At 47.6% G+C, this 11,512-nt stretch overlaps 3 non-coding genes across 3 annotated transcripts; all 3 read right to left on the bottom strand.

The window, feature by feature from the left end:
* Positions 1 to 2,437: 2,437 nt before the first annotated feature.
* Positions 2,438 to 2,579, bottom strand: LOC148635379 (U4 spliceosomal RNA). The gene has a single exon (XR_015933202.1). It is a non-coding gene; the product is annotated as a U4 spliceosomal RNA (small nuclear RNA).
* A 230-nt stretch (positions 2,580 to 2,809) lies between these two features.
* LOC148635378 (U5 spliceosomal RNA) lies at positions 2,810 to 2,926 on the bottom strand. The gene has a single exon (XR_015933201.1). It is a non-coding gene; the product is annotated as a U5 spliceosomal RNA (small nuclear RNA).
* A 5,077-nt stretch (positions 2,927 to 8,003) lies between these two features.
* On the bottom strand, positions 8,004 to 8,075 carry trnag-ucc (transfer RNA glycine (anticodon UCC)). Its single transcript has one exon. It is a non-coding gene; the product is annotated as a tRNA-Gly (tRNA).
* Between the last annotated feature and the right edge of the window lie 3,437 nt (positions 8,076 to 11,512).

Here is an 11,512-nt window from a genome sequence, read left to right as displayed (position 1 = left end):
ATGAGGTCAGGGGGATAGGGGAGTCACACGCTGGCGGTTTGAACACGCGGAAGATCACTGAGGGATCCACAGTATGTGGACCCTCCGTGCGCCATCATTCCACACTCCAGCCTCTGAATCCTGCCATCCGAGTTAAGATCTCGGCGGAACCTGAGGCGCAGTTCTTTCTTAAAACGTAATCTGGTGAGCATTTCTAGAATCGTAATTGTATAGATGCAGCCTTTAATATGTTGCTAGGTTAAAATTTATGACTTCTTGAACTTCAGTAGGCAACTGCCCTCTTGATTTCGGATTTAATTTCTTTATTACAGGGGCGCTTTTAAGATGACAGAGTCAAGTTCAGGTACTTTGCTTGATGGAGGAAGCTCATTTCGGACTCTGTGATCTTCTCACCTGGAAAGGTCTGCTGTACTACTACAAGAGAGAAGTAGAGTCTGGAGGAAGGGACAATTTTATGATGCTTTGGAAGGTAATGTTTTTTTTTTCTTTGAAATCGAAATGAATCAGAATATCAGTGCAAAAGACAAACTCTTGGTTTGGTTTAAAGAGATATGGTTTTAAAACAGACAAAATGTAGAAAACAGGTGTTTCTCACTTTTGGAAAAGAATGGACCGGGGGTAATATTTTACTAGTTGCAGTGCTAAGCTCACTGGGTTACAGCCCTGCAGTGTCACACGAGGGCCAGTGGTGCAATGGATAATGTGTCTGACTATGGATTAGGAGTTTGGAGGTTCGACTCCTGTCTGGCGCTGGTTGTTTTTAAACACATCAGCCTACTCCCTAAGTAGTCTGTGCTACTTACTGCATTGTAATCGTACCCAGTAAGAGATTTCCTTCATGTAAATGAACTGCACCTGACAGCTTTAGAAAAACACCTGGGCTCAGTACGGTGCTGAGAGCTCAAGTTGTGTAGAATGTAATAATTTAAGTAGAATAGATTCTAATAATATAATGATCCAGTGTGTTGCACTACTTCACTGCTTACATACATCCTAAATACAGTGTTCCAGCACCTTTGACCTCATCCAGAACGTATCATTTCTTGAAAGGGATTGCTGTCCGAATGCACATCTGAATCCCAAACAGAATCTCTAGTAAAATACGATCATTTGTGAAACAGGTAAATGTCTCAGGGGCCCATTCCTCATTCTCAAGACACATGTATGCAGTACGTACATCATGCATTTAGCAATAGGGATTAAAGACACCACAGGTAAGGTTAGAAGACATTCTGACTATATTCTAAAATATTGGACTCATATTCTTATGATGGCAGACATGATGCTGTGTTTAAAACCGGGGTTAATGGACATTATATGACTGTCAATTCTGTTTTGTTTTGGAGACTCTTGGCTGCCTATGTGGTACAGTGCAGCGTGAAGAAAACATTTTCCAAAACTGTGTCAGCTCAAAAGTTGTAAGAAAATCTTTCCAGCTGCTTTAACTCTCTTCATTTTTGTCATTTAATTGTCTGTCGGCACTATGTAGCAGCGTTGCATGACAACCCATCTCACCACGGAAAGGAACCTAACAGCTTTTGTAAGAGAGGAGAAAAGGACCTGGCCCGTACGGGACTCGAACCCACAACCTTGGTGTTATTAGCTCTAACCAACTGAGCTAACCAGCCTCACGACAGCAATCCTCTCTGTGCTGCAAAAAATCAAACTCAGGGAATTTCTTTTGCCCTCCTTTGAATTGAAAGCCGTGTAATTCAGTGTACGGGCTTTCTCGTGCAGTTTTATAGTTCTTGTAACCCAAATCCTACACTGGCGTGAAGTGACCCCCCATTTCACAGCATTTTTCAGCTGATTTAAAATGTACCTAAAGGAGAAGCATTATTGAAGACCATCAATTACCAAGAGCTTTTGTCAAAGGTTTTGGTGGTCATTTTTAATGACCACAGAGCGCTGTGACCTCGGTTTTACATCTCATCCAAGAGACAGCACCCTTTTACAACACAGCGTCTCCGTCACTATGCTGGGGCATTGGGACCCGCACAGACCTCAGGGTGAGCGCCCCCCCGCCGGCACCATTAACACCGCTTCCAGCTGGAAACTTTGTTTTTCCCTGTAGCTCACCCTCATCCGGGTACTGACCTGGCTCACACCTGCTTAGCTTCAGTGGGTTTTCAGTTGCGAGTTGCAAAGGGATGCAAGTGATGGAGCCGCTCGCTGCAAAAGCCACTGCTTTGGCTGGGAATCGAACCAGAGCCTCCCGCGTGAGAAGCGAGAATTCTACCACTGAACCAACAATGCTCAGTGCCCAGGCCTTCAAAAAAGACGCTTTTTTGGTACTCTGTTAAAAAAGCGTTGACATTACCTCTTTCAAAAGGCTTCACTTTCCTAGTCACATTCCAAGGCTCATTGAACCCGGGCTTTTTCCTCCAGCGGTATAGTATTGCAGTTATACAGCACGATGCCTGCAAGACTATGTCACGCACTGACGAGACTGTCAAAAATTGCTTTCGACGATTGTATTGCAAACCGGCGGAAGCGGGGTATTGGGAAAAGTTTTCAACTAGCAATAATCGCGCCTCGGCTATACCTCACAGGCTACGATACTGCCACTGCGCAAAGCTGACGGTTGCCAGGCAACCGCGGGGATCCTATGGAAATCGTTATCAATCGTCTCATGGCATGTCGTTGCTGTAACGCTTCATATTTGCGGCCGGACACTTCCCGCCCCCCAAAGAAAAGAGCGCCAATCAGACAGGCGGAGACCGAGGACTCACAGAGCAGACGGCCACAGTCGCCATAATAAGAGCGATTGTGAGCGATTTTGTTTTCTCTCTTTGACCAGCCCAGCTGCGCCCCACCCGAAGGCAGGGAAGCACAAAAATTGTATGGAACTCATTCATGCTCCTCTCCATGGAAATCTTTAGTAAAAGGCAAAAGATTTGTACGAGATGAAGAGAAACCAGAGTGCGTGGCAGCACAGCTGCAGGAGCCCAGGCCGCCTTCAGAGCCTCTGCCCTGCCGGTCGTGGTTGGCAATGCACCTCGCCTTACAAATGAGCCAGTGGGGCCCGTTCAGCTCCGGGCTCATCGCCTGCGGCTCTCGGCTTACCTGGCAGGGGAGATACCTTGATCAGCCTGTAGTTGGAGTAGTTGGATTGTTTTCTTGTTTTGTGGAAGCAGTGTTTGTTTTGCAGTTTGAGATGGCAACCTTTGGATCCCGCAACAATGCTGTACGTTTTTAGCTTTTGGATGACCTCTTCATGGATCGTATGCAGTTCAGCAGAAAAGTGTTACAGAAGGAACTTGGCTTTGAACCTCGGCACTTGGATTTCATCTTCGCTCTCCCAGGTCAGAAAGCATTTGAGGTTGTTTTTGCTACCTATTCTCTGTTTGAACAATGTGTGGATGTGTTTGAGGCAAAAAAAGGGAAAGTTCCTGCCCTTGAGAAGATCAACTTGCAGCCTCTGACACAGAGAGAGAGGAAAACGGTGCATGTTGTTATGTTCTCGGAACTGGCAAAGACGGAGGACATTCACACCTGGCTTAAGCAGTACTGCACCGTCCACCATGGAACTGAGGTTAGAGATGTTGACGGTATAAAAACAGGAGCAAGGAAATTCGAGGTTCGCTTGCTACCGGACAATGTAAATGGAGGCTTAAGGCACCTGCCCTCTACGATCCGGCTGGGCGCCTGCAATGGCTATGTTTTTTATGTGGGACAACCAAAGGTGTGTCGGCGCTGTGGTGCTGTGGGACACCTGGCATCGTCCTGCACTGTGAAATGCTGCAAGACCTGTGGAAAACAGGGACATTTAGCCTCTGACTGTTCAATGCTGCCAAAGTGCAATTTATGTGGTTCGGAAGGACACGTTTTTAAGAACTGCCCTCACGCCTACGCCAATAAACTCAAAATGAGAAAGGATGAGGCAGTGCTTGTTTCAGCCAAACCGGCCCGAAAAGCCAAAGCAAACAACAAGTCAAACAAAGAACCCTTGTTGGACAAAGACTCTCAGCCTCCAGCCAGGATCAGTCCTGCTGTGGCTCCGGGGCCGGTGGAAGAGAAATCCACTACGCTCCCACAACCGCAGACTGCACCAGACAAGCACGAGGGTTTGAAAACCCCCGAGAACAGCGAGGACCCCTCCCCCACTCCTGCTCCTCAGAACAAGGGCCAGTGTGGGGCCCCCCGGTGGAGCGGGTCCAGCGACGATACCCAGGATTCAGCGGAGCTGCTTTTCTTAGACTCTGCAAGTGCTACAGATGCCCTCCTCTCCTCCATCCAGTCCATCACGGAGGATCTGCAACAGCTGGTGGGTGAGGGGGAAGAGGAGACTGGTGCATCGGCTGCACCCCTTTCCCCTCAGTGCTCCCAGGAGCTGGACTTGAGGAAAAGGAAAAATGACTCTGTTTTCTCCCCGAGCGAGGAGGAAGGAGAGCATGGCGATGGGGACAGCTGGAACCCCTCCACCCCTCCCTCTACCCCCTTCCTTGAAATGGACTCCGTGAATGCTTTTACTGCTGCCACCCTGATGAAGGCTCATTCAGAGGATGGCTGGCAGGAAATTGGTAAGAAGAAAAAGAAAAAGAAGAAGGTAACAGGTGAGACCGAAGAGAAATGTGTTTTGTAAAGACTGGTTCCACTTTCTTATGTAATATGGATCTAAACATAATTTCTCTTAACACCAGAGGTATCAATGACAGAGTTAAATGCCAGTCTGTCTTTGATTACCTCCAGCAGAGAGAGGGAGATGTGTTGATGTTGCAGGAGTGTGCTTTAGCCTATCAAGAGAGGTATAAAACCTTTGAAGATAGGTGGGATAAAGGGCCTTCTGTTTGGTCAGGGGACAATAACAACAGAGCCTCTGGTGTGGCCATTCTTTTCAAAGGATGGGCTTTCAAATTGAAAAGTATTCAGAGGGTCATAGATGGCAGGTTGCTGTGTGTGGATGTGGAATGGGGGACCGTTAACCTGCGGCTAATCAATGTGTATTGTCCTACTGACGTGGGAGGAAGGGTGGAGCTACTCAAGGCACTCTCTCCCCTATTGTTAAGTAGCACAGACGTGATAGTGGGAGGGGATTTTAATTGTATCTTAGAGCACACAGACAGGCAGTCTAGCTCTCCGATAAAATTGGATTCCAGCTCACTGGCCCTGCAAAACTTAGTTCAAGACTTTAAACTCTCAGACACATATAGATGTATATATCCCACAACAGCAGGATATACATGGTCAAGGAGGAATAGCAGCTCCAGAATTGACTATTGCTTTGTCTCAGAGAGAGTGAAAGTTGTTGGGGTCACTCTTCAGCCTGTCTTCTTCTCAGATCATCAGGCTTTAGGGTGTAGAGTGGAACTCCAGGGCGGGACTGTCTTTGGCCCAGGCCTCTGGAAACTCAACACTAAGCTGCTAGAGAACGAGGGGGTAGTATCCCGCTACAAGGAGAAACTATCACAGTGGCTGTCCTTGCAGTGTCTGTACGGGTCAGTAGGAGAGTGGTGGGAGGAGGTGAAGATGAGGACAAAGGCCTTTTTCATGGCTGAGGGAAGGAAGGCTGCTGCCAGACGGAGAGGAGTGCTAGCCAGGAAACAGAGGCAGCTGCAGCGTCTCTACACGATGCTGCACAGTGGCTTCGCTGTGCTCGAGGATATCACCCTTTTAAAAAAGGACATCCGGAGCATAGCCGAAGAAAGTAGTCGAGGATTGCTGTTAAGAAGCAGAGTGCAGTTCTTGGAAGAAAATGAGAAGTGTACTCGCTTCTTTTTCAGGAAAGTGGTAGGCTCCAAGTCTGTCATGGAAAGTGTAGTTGATGAGGAGGGACGAGAGAGAACAGAGCCGAGTGCTATCCTCTCCTGCACCAAGGCCTTCTACTCAAGACTGTACAGCTCTACAGAGGTAAAGGATGAAGAAATTCATTTTTTTACCTCAAAGCTAGAAAACGTTTTGAGTGAAGAAGATAGGGAAGTACTTGAGAGGGATTTGACAATAGAAGAGCTGAGACAGGCTATGGAGAGCTTACAGAAGAGGAAAACTCCGGGTGCTGACGGGCTCCCTAAAGAATTTTATTGCACCTTTTGGGATCTGCTTCAGGATCCGCTACTGCTCCTATTCGAGGGAAGCTATAAGACAGAATTGCTGCCTGACTCCTTAAGAGAAGGCACTATCTCTCTCTTGTTTAAGAAAGGAGCAAAGAATGACATAAAGAACTGGAGACCCCTCAGCCTGTTAGGCGTGGACACTAAGATCCTGTCCAAAGCCCTTTTCCTGCGCCTACAAAATGTAGTGGCCTCACTGGTAGGGAAAGAACAGACTTGTGGGATAGCAGGACGCCTGATGAGCGACAACCTGGCCTTGTTGAGGGATGTCTGTCTGTACTCAGAGGATCGCTCCCTCCCTCTGTGCATTTTAGGTGTAGACCTAGAAAAGGCCTTTGACCGCCTAAACCGGCAGTACTTAACATTGGTACTTGAGCACATGAATTTTGGCCCCATCATGAGAAAGTGGATTAACCTGCTGTACACAGGTAGCAACAGCAGAGTAATGGTTAATGGCAATAGATCACACCCCTTTGAAGTCTGTTCAGAGGTGAGGCAGGCCTGCCCATTATCCCCCTTGTTATTCGTTTTGGCTATGGAGCCCTTAGCCTGTGCCTTGCGCCAGGATCAGGCCATTAATGGGATACCAGTGCCTGGAAGTGGGGGAGGAGAGGTAAAGACATCTCTATACATGGATGACGTCACCCTGCTCCTCTCTGACAATGCCTCAATTAGCAAGAGTGAGATTTTTTATCAGAACTGGAGGGAGCCAAAAGAAGGACATGATCTCAGGCTGCAAGAGAAGAGAATTAATTTACAGGTGCCATTCCCCGGCATTGTGGCCATTGTCGGTGCTCACACGCGATAAGATAAGGCGGAGGAGAGTGGGGCATGCCCAGCGGCAGACATTCAAGGAGGGGGCAGTGCGAGGTGAGGTGAGGTGAGGTGCGACACCCCGGAGCCCCGACGCAGCTAATGCGGAGCACTTGTTGAACTGGCATCGAAAGGACGTGTGCGCACGGAGCGAGCCTTCCCTGCGGCGGAGCGCGGGAACTTTCTCCCCCCCTCCCGCTGCAGGAGTTGTGTGCGCTGCAGCGGTGCCGAGAGAAAAGCACAGAAGGCAGCAGGCTCTGGAGAGCAGGTAAGAGACGGAGCCTTGTGGGCAGGCGAGCAGGTCCGTTTTTTGGAAATTGCTGAAAAGGTTTGTTCGGTGTGTGGCAGGCACACGTCGCGAGCTTGCGTGGCGATCTGCCGGTCTGGAGTTATGCAAATGAGGCCGAATTGCATCCCGGGACATGCTGCGAATGCGCAACGGTGACTGCAGATGTGTAGGAAACGGTGCGCTCGTTTTCTTGTTTTGCCCACACTTTTGAGTGTTAGTGTGGCGTGTGAGTGTGCGAAAGAGTGGGCCCAGCAGGAGGCGGTGGCGTGCAGGGCGAGGAGGTGGCCTAGGCTGCACAATTTGTGCTGTGGGTGCGGGCCTCTTGCAACTTGGTTTATTTGGTTTATTTATGGTTCGCATAAATAAAACCGGAAAAGAGGAATTTATTCTGCTTCCTGTGCGTGCAGTAGTTACAAAGTTGAACGTCTTTACACGATCTGCTGCAGTTTTCAGTGGGCGGGCTTTGTCAGATGGCTTGGAAAAACGCACTGTGTTTCGGCTCGGGAAACATCATGAGCAGTGTCCTGCATGTTTTCTGTGTATAGCTGTCTTTTAACGCATACAGAATTCATTCGAAATCATTGATTTCTCCAATTAACAAGGGTCCCTTTTTGAACCTGCCAGAAGCATTCTTTCAATGTAACAGATTTACTCTGGGGCAAGGCAGCATGACATTGAGAGTAGCTCAAGCTTTCAGCACCCGTATCGGACTGCGTGTATGCAGACACCGCTCAGAATCCCCTGTAAGATTCTCCTTCAATTCCGTTTTGCAGTGCTTTAGCTCTTTCAAAAGGCTGCGCTTTGCTAGTCACAATCCAAGGCTCATGACAGCATTTGAAACCAATCGCCACTGCGTTGGCCGGGAATCGAACCTGGGTCAACTGCTTGGAAGGCAGCTATGCTCACCACTATACCACCAACGCACGCCCACAGGTGCCCTGCAGGACACCACCAGAGAATGCTCACGATTTCGGAAGCTGTCTCCGGGACGTGCTGATTCCACACATCCTGAATAAATCATGATATTGTTAGTTGCTGTAGCTAGACGTTCAAATGAGTTTCATGGCCAGATGGACTGTTTCCTCCAGCGGTATAGTATTGCAGTGAGACAGCACGATGCCTGCAAGACTATGTCACGCTTAACGCCACAGATTGTGTTTGTGTTGGACAGTTGGACCCTACAGTTGGACCCTCGTCGACAACCTGAATAGCTTATTCAGAAGCAGTGCTGGACCGGGAACGAACCAGCTTCTTCCCAGGCACAAGAGTGACTTGTGAGGACTCGCGGTCACACTCTGTGCATAGAGACTTTCTACCAGCCAGCCGGACTGCTGGTAGATCCCCTCGGAGCAACGACTGCCCTGCGCGCCTCAGTCAGATTCCTCCGCCCGTCCTACTCCGAGCTGCACCTTGACTGGTTGGCCGGTAGCCAGAGGACGCCGGGACAACGCCCATTGGACAACCGCTGGAACAGAGGCTGCAACAGAGCCTGTCAGCTGGTTTGGTGTTCGTGCCGGGAAATTCCAAATCCATACACAGTGGATAAGTAAACCCCATGTTCTACATTGCGTCTCGAGAATTTAATTGTACCTCAACACAAGTTGTTATCAATTTAATTCATGAGTAATGTATTTACTTCCGAGTTTAGAGTAACAGTGGGTAATAACACTGATTAGCGATTTGGTAACCGAACGATATATATTGACATATATTCTCTGTTGTGTATCTCTTTGTGTTTGCATCTCTTCGGGATTATATACCTTGTATATTGATAACCCTCACAGTAAGGTCTGCCACTCGTATCCAGGCAGACTAGTATATGTTTGGTGCACAATTTATATTAATAAATGTATCTAGTGTATTGAACCCCTGTGTGTGCGTTGTTAGTTGTTCTGACGATTGATTTTCTAAAAGCCCCAACGAACAACCTTGTGATTACTGCTACAATTAATAATTGTCTCAGTAAACCCATCAAACCATTACATTTAATGGCGTCCCTGGGTGGGCGAGTTTAGAATGAAATGAGAATCAGTCGCACAGAATAACTGAAGTTCAGCACAGCACCGCGGCTTCTATACGCGAATACCGGGTGTGCTGATAACTGCGTAAAGAAATCCCCCTGTTTTCTAGCGTTTAGTGTAACGTGTGCTGATTGGAAATCCATCTGCTCGGGTGTCTAGATTCCATACTGTATTTTGGAAAAAGAAAAAAAAAAGTAATACTCTTAAAGTTTCTCTGACGTGTAGCGGTGAGGCTTATTAATAGAAAGAATTAAGTGTTCTGAGCCTTCCCAAATGAGGCCCCATTTCTCTGTGGTGCAGCCATAGAGAAACAATTCATGCAAGATGTTTTCTTTTGATAAGGACAGCTCCCAAAGGGGGATGCACTTAGCTAAGCCTGGCTATCATGATCAATGGTCATCCATTGGCGCCTATCTGTCTAGGGAGTGCCAGTTGGACATCTGGACTGCATTACTAAGTGTCAGGAGTAAGTGACTCATATCTCACCTTGATCAACCAATCAGGGACTGGTAGGGCCGAGTAACCCACATGGGACTCTGATGCCCATGGAACTTTCAGCCAATCAATGAGCTGAAGTTCCTCCAGGTAAAAACAGGCAACACAGAGAGCCTGGAGATTCAGATTCAGAAGGGAAGATTCAACAAGATTCAGATTCAGATTCAGATTCAACAATTCTAAAGGGAATTCAAAGGAGAATCCCAAGGGCAGGACATTCTCGCAGCGCGCCTCCTGACCATCCTGAGACTCAGCCCGGACAACCATGGAACGGCCAGTATGTCCGAGTGCCAGAACCTTCCTTTGTTCTAAGAGTCTAGAGTGGAGGTTGCCAGAGAGTAACCAGCAGCAGGCCTTGTGAACAGGTCGGAACTGTGGACAGCTGAATCACTATTCAGAACTAGCTCTTCATCAGGAACGAACCGGTCCTCTTCCTGATTTGCTGGGACCCACAGTCATCTTTTCTCCTGTGCACAAACTTTGCTAGTTAAAGCCAACAGTGAGCATCAGCAGCGCACCGTCGCAAGCCGCACAGCACAGCCTGGCACGGAGCCAGAGAGCGCGGATTGGACAGCAACAGCCTGCAACTGTTTCTTTGAGTCCGCAGGAGATCTGAATCCCCAAAGATTGGATGAGTATTCAACTTCAATGCATTACAGCTCGAGAATTCAATTGTTATCCCAACCAGTTGATATCAATTTAATTCCTAAGAGTTATGTACTTGTTTTGAGTATCTAATGTAGAAGTTGTAACCAAGTTCATTTATGAAACGGTCTTAATGAATGATATACTGAACGTATGTCCTCTTGATATGTGTAACACTTTGTAACTGATTGAATATATACCTTTTGTATTCTGATAACCCTCTCGATAAGATCTGTTAGGTTTATATGCATATTCTATGTATTAATAAATGTATCCTCGTGTATTAGTACCTGTGTGTGTGCGTTGTTTGAGTTATATCGCATGGTTGGATTCTAAAGCCATCAAAAGAATCAACTTTGTGATTTACTGCTACAATTAATAATTGTCTCAGTAAATGCCCAAACCCTACAGAACTGGTGCCTTCAGAGAGCCACTATGATTACATATTTGGCGTCCCTGAACCGGTTTTCCCTACAGACGTAATGACAATGGCTGCTAAAATGTCTGAAGTGGAGTCGCTTATAAGTACTATTTCTAGCGACGACAATCCTGGTTACTGGAGTGGTATCGAAAAGTTGAACTTTGATGATATTGAGAAGCTGCAAGTAGATTTAGTAGCTAAGGTAGCGAACCAGCTTAACACAGGAGGGTCTGTGAAAGCAGTTCTGGTCCTATCGAGTTTCACCTTAAATCTAGCTAAACAGCTGGAACTGTCTTTGTCCGAGCTGACAAAGTTTCAAAAGCTTCAGGGAACGCTAGAAAGATATAAGGCGGAGCGAGTTGAGTTGTTGGATATAATCAGAGAAAAGAGAGTGAAAAATGAGGAAAGTGAAGACTGACTCAGGGAAGTTTTAGGTAAATTAGATGACTTGTCTGCTAGAGAAACTGCGGCTGAGGTAGCTAGGAGAGACCTGGAAGCGAGCTTGAAAGAAAAAGAAAAAGAAATTGAGAGTTTAAATGAGCTCAGACAGGAAAGGCAAAAGGAGTCAGATGCTGCCGTACTGGAAGCAAAATAGACTAGATCCCACTTGCATGCCAGCCCACCTAGCAGCCCGGAGCGCTCACCCAGCGCGCCGGGAGGAGGTTTCTCCCGGCCAGGGTCTGTGGTCGGATCGGCATGGGGGAGATCGCCGAGTCCTGCGCGAAACGCAAGGGCGAGTCAGTTCAGGGATAGACCCCCTGCTCCTGATCACGGCCGT

Source organism: Lepisosteus platostomus, unplaced genomic scaffold (assembly GCF_059453375.1).
Source record: "Lepisosteus platostomus isolate fLepPlt1 unplaced genomic scaffold, fLepPlt1.hap1 Scaffold_260_H1, whole genome shotgun sequence".
Classification (NCBI taxonomy): domain Eukaryota; kingdom Metazoa; phylum Chordata; class Actinopteri; order Semionotiformes; family Lepisosteidae; genus Lepisosteus; species Lepisosteus platostomus.
This window is presented reverse-complemented; position numbering and strand designations above follow the sequence as displayed.